The sequence below is a fragment of the Lactuca serriola genome, chromosome 2 (genome assembly GCF_051521515.1).
Source record: "Lactuca serriola cultivar US96UC23 chromosome 2, Lser_US96UC23_V15, whole genome shotgun sequence".
Classification (NCBI taxonomy): domain Eukaryota; kingdom Viridiplantae; phylum Streptophyta; class Magnoliopsida; order Asterales; family Asteraceae; genus Lactuca; species Lactuca serriola.
In genome coordinates this window covers 36,857,376-36,878,233 of record NC_136409.1, presented here as the reverse complement: position 1 = coordinate 36,878,233, position 20,858 = coordinate 36,857,376, and the positions used below count along the sequence as shown (strand labels likewise).

At 38.6% G+C, this 20,858-nt stretch overlaps 1 long non-coding RNA gene across 2 annotated transcripts; it reads left to right on the top strand.

Annotated features, from left to right (window-relative positions):
* Window positions 1-17,372: 17,372 nt before the first annotated feature.
* Window positions 17,373-20,328, top strand: LOC145090284 (uncharacterized). 2 transcript variants are annotated; one of them, XR_013701473.1, is made up of 4 exons: window positions 17,373-18,057; window positions 18,279-18,481; window positions 19,032-19,100; window positions 19,406-20,328. It is a non-coding gene; the product is annotated as an uncharacterized LOC145090284 (long non-coding RNA). The 2 variants fall into 2 exon arrangements; XR_013701472.1 differs by lacking the exon at window positions 17,373-18,057 and having other exon boundaries at window positions 18,162-18,481.
* The last annotated feature ends 530 nt before the right edge of the window (window positions 20,329-20,858 follow it).

The window sequence follows — 20,858 nt, the reverse complement described above, 5'->3', positions numbered from 1 at the left end:
TTTACATGTGAATTACATGTAATTCATATGAATCGCATGATTGAAACTAGATAATTTTGTGAATTTATATTGAAATTAGGGAAAAGCTTACTCTACAGACATGATTTGCTGTATCCAGTTTTTAGGTTCATGATTTGCAATGTTCATGCTCAAATTCATTCCATCTTGTGGTAATACACTCATTACAGGTGAATCTTCAGCCATTGCACTTGCAAACACATCAGATAAAAACACTTGTTATTTTGAGTTATTCATATTCAGGAGCATATTGCACTCTGCAAATAGAATCAAAAATGATAATGTTAACTTTACTTTCAAGTTTCAACTCCCTGTTTGTCGTGGGTAATACTTTATTAATTAATATAGAAAAGCAGTACCTGAACAGGGAAATCCATTAACTATGTTTTCAAAATGAGGATTTTTCAGGATGCTTTAAATCATATAAAGTACAACATTAACTACATTTAGAAGCATGAATTTTTCAAGATGCCTTAATTTGCACAGCACACACAAATGGATTTTCGGATAATAAACAAGTGTGAAATGATACAGTTAATACATACCAGATATCATAAGTTATAAACATTGATTTGTAATAATATGTACATTAAAAAAACTCTTACGCAAATTCAGTCAAACAAATGTATTACATGAATGAAATGAATCATACTGAATGAAAAAAAAACAATTGTTAATGAAATACAAAAAAAAAAAAAAAAAAAAAAAAACCATCATAAGAGCACTGAGCATTTTCTCTAAAATTTCCAACCAGGTAGGATTATCATTGACTAAAAAAAGATAAATCAGAGGTTTACGGTACCTTTCACAATAAGATGAAACCCCGAGTCGAGATGGAGATTGAACACTAGGATTTGTCGATCTATCCACTCTATTGACCTTTCTCAATATGAATTAATCTCAATTATGCCTAATATATCGATCGTTTGAATGATAGTCTCATGAAATCTTCAATCGCGATCTGGTTCTTTAGGAGGTGAATACTTAGTCTATCGAGGATCCACCAACGAACGATATATGCATTCGAAGATCTATAGTCTTATGGAAGATAAACAAGGCAATTTTGCAGTCTTCAATTTGATTACGAGTTAAACTTTAATGGTGACAACAGAAAGAGATTAAGGGTGGCTTCTACTTAGAGGATCGATTCCATTCCGACGATTGCAAGATGTGAGATCCGGCGATTGAAAATCTAGATCTGGATCAAGTTGTTAGAGAGAGAAATATAGAACATTGATGTGGGGAGAAATAGAAATCTGTGTTTATAAATTTATTTTGATTAATTAGTAATTAATAGGCATCTTAACTTTTTATACCGTAAATACCCTCGTTATTTGTTTAAAAAAGTCATAGTTACCATTTAAATGGTTGATATTTACAAATGTGCCATATTTGATCTAAACCATTAAAAATTATGATCTAACGTTCCACTTTTAGTTCTCGGGTTCTCGGGAAACTATGAGTTCTCAAATTAAGCAAAAGTACCCTCACTTATTCTAGCATTCTCAAATCTAGCTTTCAAACAGAATTTCGGGACGAAATTCCCTCTAACGGGGGGATGATGTCACAACTAGGAATTTTGTGCCTTGTAATCACTACACTCAAGCAAAAATGTAGAATCAAAAACTTAAGAGCATGTATGATACTTACTCTATGACAACAAAATTTCAATCCAATACACCATACAAATACTACTAATAGTCAATAAGCAATTGGAAACTCTAGAAGTTCTTGTTTAGGTCCATTTTGGACTAGGACTTCCTTATTGGACTCAATGGGCCAATAAGCTCCCAATTTGACTATCATGGGATTAGAACCTTTAAATGGGCTCTAATTGGACCCAATTCCATTTAATCCAATATTTTGGGCCATAATGGGCCTAGAATGAAATATAACACCCTAATGGACCTTATTGGGTCACAACAAACTCATTTAGCCCTAATGGATCATAATAATTATACCTTGATGTAATTGGGCCGAAAAATTACATAATTAAGTCATAATATGGGCTTGAACAAAAGAAGCCCAATATTCTCCCTTTCCTTCTTCACTTCTCGGCCCAAACAACCCAACATGGAAGAGGGTTGACTTTCAAGTGCCACCTCACTATTACCTCTTGGTTATCCATGCAACATATCTCATATACCCATGCATATATCACCTCAAGGTCTACTTCTTCCTCTCTCTCCCATTCTCGGCCGATTTCAAACACACACACACACAATTCTCTCACAACTCTCTCAAGAAAACTCCATCCACTCTTCATCAAGATCTCGAATCTTAGAAGATTTTTCAAGAAGATATTTCCACAAATTCTTCATCTAAGGTAAGATTATGCTTGGATCTATGATCTAGATTCTTTGTTTTACCAAAAATCTCTTCCTAATCCATGCAAAAATCATGATCTTGCATCCTAGAATCACCTCAAGGCCGAGATCTTCATCAAAGTGTGCTCGGGCCGAAAATCACATCATTTTCTTCCATCTTTTCTCCAAAACCAAAACCACACCCAAAGGTGAGCTTCATACCCCCTATTTTTCGGTTTTTATAAGTTTTGTGGGGGGGGGGGAATACAAGCAAATGTGTAGATCTATGAGTATATGTATGCTTTGTATGATTTTTATGCTTATTTACATGTTTATATGTGATTATGGTGTTGAAACTAGTCAAAAAGTCCTTAAAATCGAGATTTGCATTAGGATGTATGAAACAAGTGTCAAACATATTATTATACACAAATCATTTCTAGAGAAATAACCAAGTTGGTTAAATTGAACTCTTTGGGCTAAAAAACCCATTTTTGGGCTCAAAATGCTAAAAATATGAAGTTAAAGGGGCCAAAATGTAAAAATACAAATTCTGATGGATGAAATGAGTCAAAACAGTTTCATTAAGGTATTTTTCTGGAAATATTCTCTTTGGAGGATTAAATGTGAAATTTTTAAGCATAATGGGCCAAAAATGAAATTTTCGGCCCAATAAAGCCCAATATGCGAGATTTTCAAATTAGAGGGGCTGAAACTGTGATTTTCTGTAAAACAGGGGACTACTAGTGCTCCAAGTCCATTTCAAGGGTTAAAAATGCTTTTCATATTTAAAAGGGACCAAAAATGCAAAAATTTTCTATTTTGGGCCAAAAGTGTAAAAACTGCGAAATTGAGGGTTCTAGCCGAGAATAATTTCATGTGATGGACTAAAACTGTTTTTCAAATAACTTTGGGCTGAAAAATAACTTTTCTACAAGTTTTGATACTAAAGTGTCAAGAAAAATAGTTTGAGGACTAAAATAGAAATTATTTTATATAAAGGGTTAAATGTGTAAACTATCCAAGAGAAAAGGGGCTGCAATAATGAAATATCCTAAAGTTTTAAATAATAAATCCGTCATGATGAAATTCTAGCATCTCGACTATCGGCAAATCATAATACACCTTCAACACCAACAATCGTTATCAAACGAATTGATTCAGTCTCGAATCAATAATGAATCCGAAATTACTAACACGACGAAACTTCAATACACACGCGGAAAATTCGGGAAGTCAATACACACGCGAGAATACACCAGACGTCGATACACCGTCTTTGGGCCCAAAAGTTTCAAATCATGTTTGTTGGGCCTAGCTAGCCCAATGGCATGATCTTTAGGCCCGAAGGAAACTCGCTTACATGTAGTTGGGTCTTATATGACCTAATTTCGTGTAAAAGGACTTTTACAGGCTTTGTGCTGTTGGACCCCAAGGGCCTCCTGGTGCTGCTAGTAAAGTCGAGAACTCACCAAATGCGAGCCGGGCTAAGGGCCCTTCGCATTCACGATAGTCTCGCAACGACTTACGGAAAATATCGGGGCTTCGCACCCTCTTTTCCTCCTTGGTCGTGGGAGTACATGAATTCCGGGTGTTTGGATTAAGTGAATAGTGCGAGCGACGCCTAAGGGCTCGTTTGTATGGTTGTAAACTAGTCATTTTCATTAATGTGTGTTTATAACAATTCACAATCCACAATTAATCCAACGTCACCGGGACTCAACGAATACACCTATCGTAACTATATAACAAGATATAAATTATTTGATGCAAAGTATTAGGAAAACATCGGGTTTTCCTAGGGTTTTCAATTAATGCATCTACAAGTTGCATACCAAGTTTTACAAATCGTTCTTTTACATTTATAGAAACAAACAAGCATACTTACGGATCTTCACACTTTTTATACTAAGTTCTTTTCAGAAAATATCGAATTTTCTGGTGATTTTCAAAACAATACAAACCACTATATTTCATACATTACTTATGAACTCACCAACATTTCATATGTTGACGTTTTTCAAAATACTTGTATTCTCAGGTAACAGGTAAATTGAAGGGAAACATGTACTCAGTGATGACTTGTTGTTTGTTTAACTAGTATTGAACAATCTACTTTTGAGAATGTAATGTTTTGAAACTATGTACCGAATGTAAATGCTACCAGTTGTAATATTCCAATGCTTGGTATTGTATGATGTTATGTTTCATGTATATTCATTGTGATGGTATTCAATTAAGTCACAACAACCCTCGGACGTTTCCGCCGTCTGGTTCGGGGGTGTGACAGGTTGGTATCAGAGCTCTGTTTATAGTGAACTAGCATATCGAACCATACATTGATATGCAACTATAAACCAAAAGAGGGACTAACTTAACTCTGAACAAAACAAGTAAAAATACAACAATAAAACACCTTTGCTTGCATTAGGAACAAGGAACATAACGCCGAACCAAACAAAATAATGCTAGTATCTCGGTTAATTCAGGACTGTTCTTAGTGGTACCAAGGAGTGGATGTAGCCTGATCAAATACATTCTCTCCAAAGTATAACTAACACACGTTCTGATGAGATCGTGATAGCTAGGGAACCTAAAACTATACCCCTTTATCACCAAAAAGAGAACGTCTGTTTAGTATATACCATAGTCATGGGAGTGACGATAGTTTATACTTTCCCCCAGTCGTCATGGAGGGAGATCAGCCAGGTATCCAGTTCCATCAAGTCCTAGTGGCTCACGGGATGCTTGAAGATGAACCAGAAGGGAATCCAGAAGGAGCACACGACGTCCGTCCTGACGAATACATAGATACCGACTACGAATTTGGAGAGACCGACGACGACGTCGAGCAAGGTCAAGACGAGGACAAGGACCACATCCGTCGTGTGAGAACGAGGCGCAACCAGACCACCCCGCTCCACCAGTGAACCCCCCAAGGGAGAACCTTTCCCCCGAAGCTGAGATCGCCGCACTGCGACAACAGTTGTATGCTATGGAGGCTCGGGCAGTGCGAGCTGAGCATGAGAGGGATGAGGTTATTGGAGACATGACGGAGATGGCACAGTTACTGGCACAACATTTCGGCATATGACCCCGCCACTACGTAGGACGCAGATCGTCGCGGTTAGGGATAGACTTATCTTAGTAGGTCGTTAGGAACTATGCTATGTACCCCGACTCTATGTTTAAGTGACTACACTACTCATAGAGCCGTTATGATGTCGAACTAGTGTCACCCATGTATGCTCTTACGAGCAAATTTTTCATATATCAAATGCGGATAATATTAGTAAACTTTTACGTGCTTTGCTATGATATTACAAATTGCTATGTGTTGAGAATCTATGATTGTATGTTGAATAGTAGGAGTGTTTTAGTACGTACATTGCACCTAGTCAGTAGGGTCACAACCTTCCAGAAACCCCTAACACTCAACATCTTTCCGTTTAATGACAGAAAGATGCCTCGCCGACCTACTCGCGGAAACCCTGGACCAACCCCACCCGAAGTTGACTCCACTGCATTCCAGGCGGCCGTGTCTGCTGCGGTCACCGCAGCTATGGCACAACTCCACCAAGGGAATAACGGAGGAGGCAACGGGCAAGGGGCCGGGAGTTCGAACAACGGGATGAATCAAGGACCCACCAAAACATGTACCTACAAGGACTTTACAAACGCCAAACCACGAACTTTCAACGGCACTGGAGGAGTGATCACTCTGAAGCGATGGATCGAGAAGGTGGAATCGGTATTCGAGATATGCGACTGTCCAAAGCAGATGAAAGTGAAGTTTGCGGCCTGCACTTTTATCGACCAAGCGCTCACCTGGTGGAACGGACATGTGGAAGCCATGACACTTCTTGTAGCCAACTCTATGCCGTGGGCGGAGATGAAAGAAATGTTGATGGCTGAATACTGCCCACGAGGTGAGATTCAAAAAATGGAGCAAGAGCTGTGGAACCTCACTGTGCAGAATGCGAATATCGATGCCTACATATCGAGATTTAGTGAACTGTCTTTGTTGTGCCCGGGTATGATCACCTCGGAAGGAAAGAAGATTAAGCGATTCATCTGGGGACTAACATCACCAATTCAAGGAAATGTGATAGCTGCAAACCCCGAGACATTTGACAGTGCAAAAAGATTGGCAAAGAAGCTGTATGACCATAACAACAAGAAGGGTGAGAAGCCAGCGGAGGCTGAAGGAAAGAAGGAAGGTGATGGCAAGAAGGGGAAGAACAATAAGAGGAAGGGGCGTCAGGGCCCCGAGACCTCTAAAAAGCAGCAGACAGTGGCAGTTAACGCTGTCACCGCACCGGTTCCAGCCACATCACATGCTCCAGCCTCAACTGCTTCAAATGCTTCAAGACCTTATTCTGGTAATCTTCCCAAGTGCAACAAGTGCGGTTTCCATCACAATGGAGAATGCAAGGAGTTAAAGTGCACCAGTTGCAACTGAAGGGGACACACGGCGAAGTACTGCAGGACCTACCCTCCTCAGAACCAACAACAGGGAAACAACAACAACAACAACAATCGCAACAACAACAACGTCACCACCGGCGGCAACAATGCAGGGCCTAGCCACACCTGCTATGGGTGTGGAAGGACTGGGCATTTCTGCCGAGACTGCCCTAACAACAACAATCTAGGAAACGGAGGAACAGGAAGGATGCTGACCATGGGTCAGGGAGAGGCGATTCAGGACCCCGCTGTTGTTACCGGTACGTTTCCCCTAAACCACACTTATGCATGCATCCTATTTGACACCGGAGCAGAGCGAAGTTTCGTAAGCAATAAGTTTAAACATTTATTAAAACAACAGCCCCAGAAGCTAAATGAAACCTTTACGGTGGAAATGGCCAATGGGAAAACCGAATCTACCGGGGAAATCTACATCGGATGTACCCTAACCCTCAATCAACACGTCTTTCGAATAGACTTGATGCCTGTATCAATTAGGAGTTTCGATGTGATTATCGGCATGGACTGGTTAAGCCCCCACCATGCTGAAATCATGTGTCACGAGAAGGCCTTTCGCCTTCACCTTCCCAATCACGAAACCCTAGTAATTTACGAAGACAAACCTAGCATGAACCTTCGCCTCATCTCGTGCATCAAGGCACAAAAACATCTACGAAAGAACAACTTGGCGTTCCTGGCTCACATAGTTGATAAAACCAAGGAAGAGGTTAACGTTCAAGACATTCCCGTAGCATGTGAGTTCCCAGACGTGTTTCCTGAAGATCTTCCAAGAGTGCCCCCAGAGAGACAAGTGGAGTTTCGAATTGACCTCGTTCCAGGAGCAACTCCTCTCGCTAAATCACCCTGTCGGCTAGCTCCTGCTGAAATGCAGGAATTGTCCAGCCAACTCAGTGAACTCTTGGACAAGGGATTCATCCGCCCTAGTTACTCGCCATGGGGAGCTCCAGTCCTCTTTGTCAAAAAGAAGGACGGATCTTTTAGAATGTGCATCGATTACAGAGAGTTAAAATAAACTCACTGTTAAAAATCGCTACCCACTCCCACGAATCGATGATCTATTTGACCAGCTCCAAGGAGCTAGTTATTTTTCTAAAATAGATCTACGGTCCGGATACCATCAACTCAAAGTCCGGGAAGAGGATATTCCAAAAACCGCTTTCCGAACTCGCTACGGACATTACGAATTTGTCGTAATGCCCTTCGGTCTAACAAATGCCCCTGCTGCATTTATGGATCTGATGAACCGAATCTGTCAACCCTTCCTCGACAACTTTGTCATCGTCTTCATTGACGACATTCTCGTCTATTCCCGAAGCGAAGAAGAGCATGGCCAACATCTCCGACAAATTCTAGAAACTCTACGATCGGAAAAGCTATACGCAAAACTCTCCAAGTGTGAGTTCTGGCTCCGGAGTGTGAACTTCCTAGGTCATGTAGTTAGCCAAGATGGAATTCATGTGGATCCCTCTAAGGTCAAAGCTGTTGAAGGATGGGCGATCCCGACAACACCCATGGAAATCCGTCAATTCTTGGGTCTAGCAGGCTACTATAGGAGATTCATTCAAAACTTCTCTAAGATCGCCAAACCACTTACCTCGCTTACACAAAAGGGTGTACCATTCAAATGGACGAACAAACAAGAAGTGGCATTCCGAACCCTGAAACAAGCTCTCTGTAGTGCCCCGGTACTATCACTACCGGAGGGAACAAAAGATTTCGTGGTCTACTGTGACGCGTCAAATCAGGGCTTAGGTTGTGTTCTCATGCAGCGTGGAAGGGTGATAGCTTACGCATCCTGCCAACTAAAGACGCACGAAGCGAATTATACGACCCATGACCTAGAATTAGGAGCCGTGGTCTTTGCCCTAAAAATTTGGAGGCATTACCTTTATGGTACAAAGTGCACCATCTTCACGGACCACAAGAGTCTCCAGCACATCTTGAACCAGAAGGAGTTGAACATGAGGCAACGAAGATGGGTTGAATTACTAAATGATTACGAGTGTGAGATCAAGTACCACCCAGGCAAGGCCAACGTGGTAGTTGACGCATTAAGTCGGAAGGAGTACTCTAATCGTCGTACGAAAACTCTCTCAATAACCATTCAATCTCACCTAGCCACTCAAATTGTAGTAGCCCAGTCAGAGGCCATGAAGATGGAAAATAGAGCAAGCGAAGCATTGCACGGAATGGAGAAGAACCTAGAGGCAAAGGAGAATGGAGTATACTATTTCATGAACCGTATTTGGGTCCCTAAGCTCGGAGGATTTAGGGAGGTAGTTATGAAGGAAGCCCATAAGACGCGATACTCCGTTCATCTTGGCTCAGACAAGATGTATTTGGATATTAAACAACACTATTGGTGGCCCAACATGAAGGTGGAAATTGCCACCTATGTTAGTAAGTGTCTTACGTGTGCCAAGGTAAAGGTGGAATACCAGAAGCCCTCAGGATTATTACAGCAACCGGTAATCCCTGAGTGGAAATGGGAGGCGATTTCTATGGATTTCGTGACCAAGCTACCCAAGACGTCGGATGGACTGGACACCATATGGGTAATAGTCGACCGACTGATGAAATCTGCCCATTTCCTGCCCATAAAGGAATCCTACAAGATGAAAAGATTGACACGTTTATACATTCGATAAATCGTGAGACTCCACGGAGTACCGGTGTCTATTATCTCGGATAGGGACAATAGGTTCACTTCACGTTTTTGGCAATCTCTCCAGAAGGCACTAGGAACTCATCTCGACATGAGCACCGCTTATCATCCACAGACGGATGGTCAAAGTGAACGAACCATTCAAACGCTCGAAGACATGCTCCGCACATGTGTGAAAGACTTTGGGAAGTCTTGGGATACCCACTTACCCTTAGTAGAATTCTCATATAACAACAGTTACCATTCGAGCATCAAGGTCGCTCCCTTCGAAGCACTATACGGGCGTAAGTGTAGATCACCGTAGTGTTGGGCCGAGGTGGGTGATACCCAACTAGCAAAAACGCATACATCGGACAAGGCACTAACAGGACCGGAGATCATTCGTGAAACCACGGAAAACATTATTCAAATCAGAGCTCGATTACAAGCACCGCGCGACCGACAAAAGAACTACGCCGATAAACGACGAAAGCCCTTAGAATTTCAGGTCGGGGATCGAGTACTGTTGAAAGTCTCACCCTGGAAGGGAGTTATTCGTTTCGGAAAACGGGGAAAACTGAACCCACGATACATTGGACCTTTCGAGATCGTCGCCCGAATAGGTCCAGTGGCGTATAAACTGCAGTTACCCGCAGAGCTAAACAGTGTACACCCCGTGTTCCATGTCTCTAATCTAAAGAAGTGCCTATCGGATGAAACACTCGTCATTCCCCTTGACGAGATCGAAATCAACGAGAATCTCCTGTTCGTTGAAGAACCAGTCAAAATCATGGACAGGGAGGTGAAGCGTACTAAGCAAAGTCGCATCCCGATCGTGAAAGTACGGTGGAACGCGAAGCATGGGCCAGAATTCACATGGGAACGCGAGGACCAAATGAAGCAAAAGTACCCTCACTTATTCTAGCATTCTCAAATCTAGCTTTCAAACAGAATTTCGGGACGAAATTCCCTCTAACGGGGGGATGATGTCACAACTAGGAATTTTGTGCCTTGTAATCACTACACTCAAGCAAAAATGTAGAATCAAAAACTTAAGAGCATGTATGATACTTACTCTATGACAACAAAATTTCAATCCAATACACCATACAAATACTACTAATAGTCAATAAGCAATTGGAAACTCTAGAAGTTCTTGTTTAGGTCCATTTTGGACTAGGACTTCCTTATTGGACTCAATGGGCCAATAAGCTCCCAATTTGACTATCATGGGATTAGAACCTTTAAATGGGCTCTAATTGGACCCAATTCCATTTAATCCAATATTTTGGGCCATAATGGGCCTAGAATGAAATATAACACCCTAATGGACCTTATTGGGTCACAACAAACTCATTTAGCCCTAATGGATCATAATAATTATACCTTGATGTAATTGGGCCGAAAAATTACATAATTAAGTCATAATATGGGCTTGAACAAAAGAATCCCAATATTCTCCCTTTCCTTCTTCACTTCTCGGCCCAAACAACCCAACATGGAAGAGGGTTGACTTTCAAGTGCCACCTCACTATTACCTCTTGGTTATCCATGCAACATATCTCAGATACCCATGCATATATCACCTCAAGGTCTACTTCTTCCTCTCTCTCCCATTCTCGGCCGATTTCAAACACACACACACACACAATTCTCTCACAACTCTCTCAAGAAAACTCCCTCCACTCTTCATCAAGATCTCGAATCTTAGAAGATTTTTCAAGAAGATATTTCCACAAATTCTTCATCTAAGGTAAGATTATGCTTGGATCTATGATCTAGATTCTTTGTTTTATCAAAAATCTCTTCCTAATCCTTGCAAAAATCATGATCTTGCATCCTAGAATCACCTCAAGGCCGAGATCTTCATCAAAGTGTGCTAGGGCCAAAAATCACCTCATTTTCTTCCATCTTTTCTCCAAAACCGAAACCACACCCAAAGGTGAGCTTCATACCCCCTATTTTTCGGTTTTTATAAGTTTTGTGGGGGGGGGGGGAATACAAGCAAATGTGTAGATCTATGAGTATATGTATGCTTTGTATGATTTCTATGCTTATTTACATGTTTATATGTGATTATGGTGTTGAAACTAGTCAAAAAGTCCTTAAAATCGAGATTTGCATTAGGATGTATGAAACAAGTGTCAAACATATTATTATACACAAATCATTTCTAGAGAAATAACCAAGTTGATTAAATTGAACTCTTTGGGCTAAAAATCCCATTTTTGGGCTCAAAATGCTAAAAATATGAAGTTAAAGGGGCCAAAATGTAAAAATACAAATTCTGATGGATGAAATGAGTCAAAATAGTTTCATTAAGGTATTTTTCTGGAAATATTCTCTTTGGAGGATTAAATGTGAAATTTTTAAGCATAATGGGCCAAAAATGAAATTTTCGGCCCAGTAAAGCCCAATATGCGAGATTTTCAAATTAGAGGGGCTGAAACTGTGATTTTCTGTAAAACAGGGGACTACTAGTGCTCCAAGTCCATTTCAAGGGTTAAAAATGCTTTTCATATTTAAAAGGGACCAAAAATGCAAAAGTTTTCTATTTTGGGCCAAAAGTGTAAAAACTGCGAAATTGAGGGTTCTAGCCGAGAATAATTTCATGTGGTGGACTAAAACTGTTTTTCAAATAACTTTGGGCTGAAAAATAACTTTTCTACAAGTTTTGATACTAAAGTGTCAAGAAAAATAGTTTGAGGACTAAAATAGAAATTATTTTATATAAAGGGTTAAATGTGTAAACTATCCAAGAGAAAAGGGGCTGCAATAATGAAATATCCTAAAGTTTTAAATAATAAATCCGTCATGATGAAATTCTAGCATCTCGACTATCGGCAAATCATAATACACCTTCAACACCAACAATCGTTATCAAACGAATTGATTCGGTCTCGAATCAATAATGAATCCGAAATTACTAACACGACGAAACTTCAATACACACGCGGAAAATTCGGGAAGTCAATACACACGTGAGAATACACCAGACGTCGATACACCATCTTTGGGCCCAAAAGTTTCAAATCATGTTTGTTGGGCCTAGCTAGCCCAATGGCATGATCTTTAGGCCCGAAGGAAACTCGCTTACATGTAGTTGGGTCTTATATGACCTAATTTCGTGTAAAAGGACTTTTACAGGCTTTGTGCTGTTGGACCCCAAGGGCCTCCTGGTGCTGCTAGTAAAGTCGAGAACTCACCAAATGCGAGCCGGGCTAAGGGCCCTTCGCATTCACGATAGTCGCGCAACGACTTACGGAAAATATCGGGGCTTCGCACCCTCTTTTCCTCCTCGGTCGTGGGACTACATGAAGTCCGGGTGTTTGGATTAAGTGAATAGTGCGAGCGATGCCTAAGGGCTCGTTTGTATGGTTGTAAACTAGTCATTTTCATTAATGTGTGTTTATAACAATTCACAATCCACAATTAATCCAACGTCACCGGGACTCAACGAATACACCTGTCGTAACTATATAACAAGATATAAATTATTTGATGCAAAGTATTAGGAAAACATCGGGTTTTCCTAGGGTTTTCAATTAATACACCTACGAGTTGCATACCAAGTTTTACAAATCGTTCTTTTACATTTATAGAAACAAACAAGCATACTTACGGATCTTCACACTTTTTATACTAAGTTCTTTTCAGAAAATATCGGATTTTCTGGTGATTTTCAAAACAATACAAACCACTATATTTCATACATTACTTATGAACTCACCAACATTTCATATGTTGACGTTTTTCAAAATACTTGTATTCTCAGGTAACAGGTAAATTGAAGGGAAACATGTACTCAGTGATGACTTGTTGTTTGTTTAACTAGTATTGAACAATCTACTTTTGAGAATGTAATGTTTTGAAACTATGTACCGAATGTAAACACTACCAGTTGTAATATTCCAATGCTTGGTATTGTATGATATTATGTTTCATGTATATTCATTGTGATGGTATTCAATTAAGTCACAACAGCCCTCGGACGTTTCCGCCCTCTGGTTCGGGGGTGCGACACGGAGGGTTTCGGAGCAGCAGTCAGACAGCTTCAGATCCAACATCTCAACTGCCAGCATTACGAGGTGAGATTCATTCCAGTAGGAACGGGTCTACGGCTACAATGTCAGCTCGTTTAGTCAGCAGTAGTTCTGGCTTCGGTCCGATGTAGTAGTTCAGTGTGCTTGATGTCTTTGTGACTCAAGCATGTCTTTGCGTTATGTGTTCCGGACCTTGGTCCGATGCAGTATGCATTTTATGTGTTAGTTGATGAGATTATGCTATGTTATGTTCAGTCAGTTCCGGACTTCATCCGATGTAGCCAGTTCCGGAATTTGGTCAGATGCTGTGGGCAAGGCCCTGGTTAGTTCTGGACTTCGGTCTGATGCAGTTTTCGGACTCCGGTCCGATGCAGAGGGAAAGGCCCTAGTTAGTTTCCGGACTTCGGTCCGATGTAGTTTCTGGACTTTGGTCTGAAGCAGTTGGCAAGGCCCAATATGTGTTTTATATGTTATTGTATGGTATATGGTAGTTTGGGGGGGCTCACTAAGCTTTGTGCTTACAGTTTCAGTTTCGGTTTCAGGTACTTTCGCTAACAAGGGGAAGAGCTCAGGATGATGGCATCCCACACACCACCGCTTCAATTTTATCCTAGGGATTTTATTCAGATATTTTGATATGATTGATAAAGATTTTGTTTTGACACAGTTACTTTGACTTTTGAGTTACTCATTCTATGGTTCTTGGTGTATATGACATTTGATGATACGATCTTTAATAATATTAAAACAAAAATTTTGGGTCGTATTTTAGGTCATTTCAGTATCCTTCTACCTTTTATTCCTATAATTATTCTTACCTACTAAAATTATAACAAATCATCATTCAATTTAATTTTATTTGATATATTCCTAATATAGTCTTAATGAGTTAGTTAAAAAATTATGGAATGATGACACTTGTCATATTTTTATTAGGTAGGAACATTTGTAGGCATAAAAAGTAGGAAACAATTTAATCTCTTTCTCTCTCTCTCTCTCTCTCTCTCTCTATATATATATATATATATATATATATATATATATATATATATATATATATATATAGTGTTTTGGGCGAATAATTTTCTTACGGGAAAATAATTATTAGATTTTGTTATTAGTTATTATATAATAAGAATAATTATCACTTTTAATTAAAATATTTATGTTTAGAACTTATATTTATATTATATGTTTATACATTTGATGTAAATTAATTATTATCGACATCTAGTTTAAGAAATGTAAATTAACGTATATTGATGGATTTAATATTTTAAAATGTTATTTTGCTCCAAATTAAATTTTTAATAATAATCATTAATTAAAGTCTTTAAAGTTTTCACAAGTATTAATGGTTTTGTTATGCATAATTGATTTGCACAAAAAGCTTTGTATCTTGTACCTCTTAAAATTCAAGATATAACTAATATGCTTTATATATATATATATATATATATATATATATATATATATATATATATATATATATATATCCTCTATCCTAATAAATAAGTACTTTTATGACACGTGGCATTCTCCAAGCGCTCTTCTAGCTTATATTGCCGCTCATTTTATCAGAAGTGAAATTCCAAAATTATCCTCTAGCCCACAATTACCAATCAAATTCTTTCCTCTTCAATATTCATATTCATCGGAAAATCAAGAATTTATCTTCTAAATCTCAATCATCCTCAAATCTCGGTCCCTTAGTGTAACGTCCCAAAATTCAAGACAAAAAATTTCATTTAATAAAACATTACGTTAAGCAAATTCATCGTTTCCAAACATAAACAAAGTATTAGTTTCCAAAATACATATTCATTATCAGAGTAAACATTCCCAGGCTGTCTAAGCTATGGTGTGTGCCATGCGATCATCCCGAGGTCCATCATCCGCTACCGGAAGTACCTGAAACCAAAACTGAAAACCGTAAGCACGAAGCTTAGTGAGTTCCCCACCCTACCACATACCATGCATAACCACATACTGCACATACTGGGCCGCGCCCGGTATCCTGAGGCTCGCACGCTACAACGGCCCCGCCGCTCCAGGCCCCGCTCGGATACATATCTGTTTCACGTAGGCCTTGCCTGTCACAGGGCCTCGCCCACTAACATATAATAGCACATAAACATCTCACATAAGCTAAACACATACTAACGGATCTTGTCCTAAGGCCTCGCCTATCTCTGGGCCCCGCCCCTGACCTGCTACTGATGAGTCACGGAACCCCGTCCATGCTCCTACTGGTAGTGAGATACGGGCCCAGCCCACGCTCACTCCCTTCCTGACTGGGGCCTCACCCCTGCTCTGCTGCTAGAGATGTGGAACACCATCCACACTCTGCTATTGGTGAGATACAGGACCTCTCCCACACTCACCTCCCTACCAGGCACATACAAGTATCACACAGACAACAAGTATAAACTATCATTTAAACCATTCCTTGGGCACCCGCCCTCTATTATTGGACCTCGTCCCGAGTATCATACTAGCATACTGTGCCTAGGGCTAACCCCCGGGTCTTCTACTCATAACTACATGGGCCGACATTGTGGCCGTAGACCCATTCATACAAAGGGAAACTTACCTGATACTGCTGAACTGCTGCTGCTAATCCATTTGACCGCTACCTGACCACTGACTCCGAACTGCTGCTCCACTAGCTCCCCGAGCTACCAACATCAACATAACACTTAGTCTAACTGACCTTCAAAGGTCAACTAAGTTAACTCTTGTCAAAGTCAAAGTCCTGGTCAAAGTCAACCTTCCAGGTCAACCCTACTCGCCGAGTTCTTATGCTCAAAGTCCTTCCAATCACAACTTGACTCGCCGAGTCAGCCCCTGACTCGCCGAGTCTACTGATTCCCGAATCCTGACCTGTCCAACTCACTGAGTACTTGCTCGACTCGCTGACTCGAGTCTTAACTCGAAGGGTTTGGGACTACGCGACCTGACTCGCCGAGTCTAAGAACAGACTCGCCGAGCACAAGGCAATCTTCATCCAACTCGCCGAGTTGTTCATCCAACTCGCCGAGTTCATGCCCATCTTCATCCGACTCGACGAGCTGTTCATCCCACTCGTCGAGTTCCTTTTTATCTTCATGCTACTCGTCGAGTCCACTCGAAAGACTCGCCGAGTCCATTCAGATCTACATACATGCAGAGGACTTTCGAGTCATGCATGGACTCCAAACTGTAGATCTACCCTTCCCAAGCCTATCCCCCACGTAAAGTTGCAAACTTTACGTGTAGAGAGGGAGATCTAGGCAAAAAGCACCATAAACTAGGGTTTAAGGCCAAGGGGCTTCAAAATCGACTCAAGGGCTGATACTTTATGCTTCTGCAGTCCATAACACACTTGGATCTGAAGTAGCAACTCCAGATCCGACTCCTAACTCAAAATAATATCATTATGGCTTAAGAGCCCCAACAACCACACATAAATCTAGATGCAAAAAGGGTCCAGGAACTAGTTTATACCTCCAATAGCTCAGAAATGTCTTCCCAATCCCGGATCTACAGCCCCCTTCTTGCACTCTCAAGATTCTTCTTCTTTCTCCAAGCTTAATGCACTCTTGAAGGCAATAATTGGCTCAAAAAGAGGATATGGCGGCTAGGGTTTGATATCCAGGGCTTAAGAGGCAGTAAGGAACCCTAGGAAGGAGATTAAGACGTTTATATAGGCTCCAAGTCCCGAATTTAGGGTTTTCCACGCACAGACCAGACTCGCCGAGTCCACTTGGCTGACTAGCCGAGTTGGTCGCTTACTCCTCGACCCGGATCCCGCTCCGACTCGCCGAGTCGCCCCTTAACATTAAGGTTTTCTTTCCTTTCCTGGCCTTCAAAACTTTGGGTGTTACACTTAGCTGTGATCTGGATTTCAAAATCCCTAATTCACTCCTTCAGTTATAAATCAGTCCCCCCTTTTAATATTTTGAAAGCTTGAAAGTTTACTTAGACGATTCAACTGCATTCTTGCTTTGTAACCTCTAATTTCCATTGACTCCTTTTCTTTGATCTTTTTGGTGAGCTCGGATGAAGGAACAAGAGGAGGAAGCGATGGCAAATTTGAAGTGGATGACAGATCAATTGGGAGAGAGACAAACACCAATCTACCAGGGTCTTCCACCACCTCTCCCGCTGCCGCCTCAAGCAAATCTTGCTCTTCTCAACATAGGTGACGACCAAACGACTGGTGACACACCCACAAAAACATCAATCGATGCCATATACGATCTCTTCCACACCTGCTTCAACTTCGTTGGTGGCTCAAAGTTTGTCGTCTCGGTTGCTACTTCCTTGCAAATCAAAATCTAATTTTTTTTCTACGGTTGATGATTGCATACCATCGGTCTTGCACGCTTTTATCGTGATAGATTGTTGTTGCTGCAACGGATGAACATCGACCCCAATTGCCATAAGGTGATTTGAATGAAACATTAGGTTTTTTTACTATCAGGTATCACTTAAATTATTTTGGAAGACAACAAAGTGATATGTCGGCATCCGTTCTTCATTTTTTATCGAACCCAAAATCCTTTTCCCCCAAAAAGTAAGTTCTTCACTCCAATTTGTAGTTGAATTTTGTTTATTTTTGTTGATTCTGTCCATATTGACATTTTTTTCATTACACCCAATAATTTTCCCTATATATTTTTTAAAACAGTTAAGGTTTTCACTTTGGATGTGAATGAAGATTATTAAAATTTTATATAATGACAATTAGATTTATACCCTGTTTGTGAGTTGATATAGATCTTATTTAATCCTCAGGGTATTCCGTCAACATGATAGTCCTTTAATGTAAAGTTTAGTGTTTTGGGAAAGAGTAATGAATGATGTGGCACACAGCATAATATTTGGAGTTGGAGACCATCCACAGTCTGCCATTGTTGTTCAGTAATTTAGAAGCATTCCTTTCAGGGAAAAACACTACTTGTTATAGAAGGCAAGAACACGGATCCTCAGTTCATCAGGTAGAATTTATGTGCTGATCGTTGACTTATTAGAACAAGTATTGTGAATTTTACTCAGTTCCAAAGCTTTTGTTTGCCTATTATCAACGATTTTAATGGCCAATGTATTTTTTGTTGATTTTGAACAATTTTTTGTTCACTATATGTGAATATGATATCATATCTGAATGATATCATATCTCTTTGGCCAATTCCTGTAAACATAGAAAAGATCTTATGTTGTATCTTTGTCAAATGGATTCTCACTCTCTACTAGGCGATTATGAACAAAACTTTGAGATTTTTTGTGTGTAAATTCTAGATCTAAAGTTGTGTATTCAAAAATTAGGGCAGATTTTGAAATGTTTTCTTCATTCTGTATTCACAGAATCACGGTTCTTGTGCCTTGGAATGGTAAATTTCCAGTTGATCATATTTACATTCTTTGAATCTTTGATTGTTTAGAATTTTCAAACACTGTATCACTCGATTGTATTCAAACCATTTCTACAATATGTGATTCACTATTTATTTTCTTGTAATTACAATGGTGGAAGCATTGTGACAGCAGCAATTGAAGAGGCATGTGGAACAAACAAATTGAAGATTCGCGAGATGTACAACACTTTAGGTGATCTTGGTAAGTTTTATAATTTATAATTTATATTTTTCTCTAATGCACTTACTTTTCATACTAAATAATCTCTTTAAATAAGCTATTTGCACCTCCAACTTCACTCTTAACCAGACGTGTTTATTCAGTGCTTCATGAGATAAGGTATAAAATATGTTTATAAATTTGGCCCATTATTTTAGAATTTATTTACTTTTTGTATATTGTTATAGAATTTAAATTTTGTCACTGTACAAATAGGTAGCGGAAGTACATTACGTAAGAGAAATCTCATTATTAATCTAATGAGGTCTCTAAATTCCTATTTGTAGGTCAAGAATTTAAGAATTGAAGCCATGATGAGAACTGTCTTTTATTTGCTAATTCTTTAGCCCATATAGTACTGGATTCCAGTATATGTTCAAAACCATGAACTTTATTTTCTTTAGTTGTTTAATAACAAACAAATATTTTTTTTTGTTATCTTTTTTCATAAAATTAATAGTCAAATTAATAGTCAGTTAATGTAACTTATTTTACTTTGATAAACAGTTAGATACAAAAGAGATTAATAATATATATAATGTATTTTTGTCATTTTATATTTATATTTATAGCAAATTTTTCAAACGCATAAAAATTTCATTTTGGTACCTTCTAACTAATAAAATTATCTTTTTTAAACATAACTTTTCTTAATGATGATAGATTTTGTAATTTACTTTTAGAATTAATAAATTACTAATAATGTAATATTTATCTCTTGCTTTATTATATTTTTAAAATAATTTATATTTCCTTTTGGTGACAAAAATGCTAATTTCCAATCAATCTTTTAAAGGGATCTTTATTAAAACTTATCTTTATTTTCATGTTAAAATAACCAAATTTAATACATTACATAATTTTATTTGGTGAAACACAAATTATTAAACATGACTATTTAGATTTGTCAGGTTGATGAAGAAAAATGTCAAAACATTATAGAGGAAATGTAATCTCTAAGTTATAATAATTCATCCGACTCTTTTAAACAAGCGAACAACTGATTACTTTTATAAAAAATAAAAAATTAAATAGGTAATCATTTAAATATAAATTTATAATATATATTATATAATGATTGAAAAGGAATTATATGGAATATTTTTTTATAAAATCTTAATATACATGTTTTAAAATTTTCTATTGGTTAGGTACCCTTTTTAACAAGTTTGATTTGGAAAATAGTAAAACTGTTTTGTGCATATTTTATTATTTTTATATTCATTTGCAAACAAGAAAAGAAAAAGAGAAAGATGAAAAAGAAATTGTGTAATTACTTTGTTGTTACATGTATAATTGCCAATAACATAATTAGTTTTCCAAATTTATTTTTTGTATTAAACAATTAGTTATATGAAATATGTTTCATTTACAAAATGAAGTATGTTTTATTTTTGTATATTCATCTAAGGACAATAGTTTGACTGTGTTTTATTTTTGTATATTCATCTAAGGACAATAGTTTGACTTATTTGATGTAGCATTTCAATAAGAAAGAAGATAACTGCATGCTATATCAGTTAAAAATATTTTCATTCACAAAAAATAAGCTAAAAATATTTTCATTCAGTTAATTTTTTTTCCTTCTTCAGCTTGACAAAGGGAGAATAAATTCTTTAGGTTTATAATCTTTTGACACATTAGACAAAGCACAGTATTAATGAGAATTATTCAAAAGGGTAAAAAATATTTGTCAAACATAATGGATGTTTTAAATTTGCTTTACTCTAATAACGTACA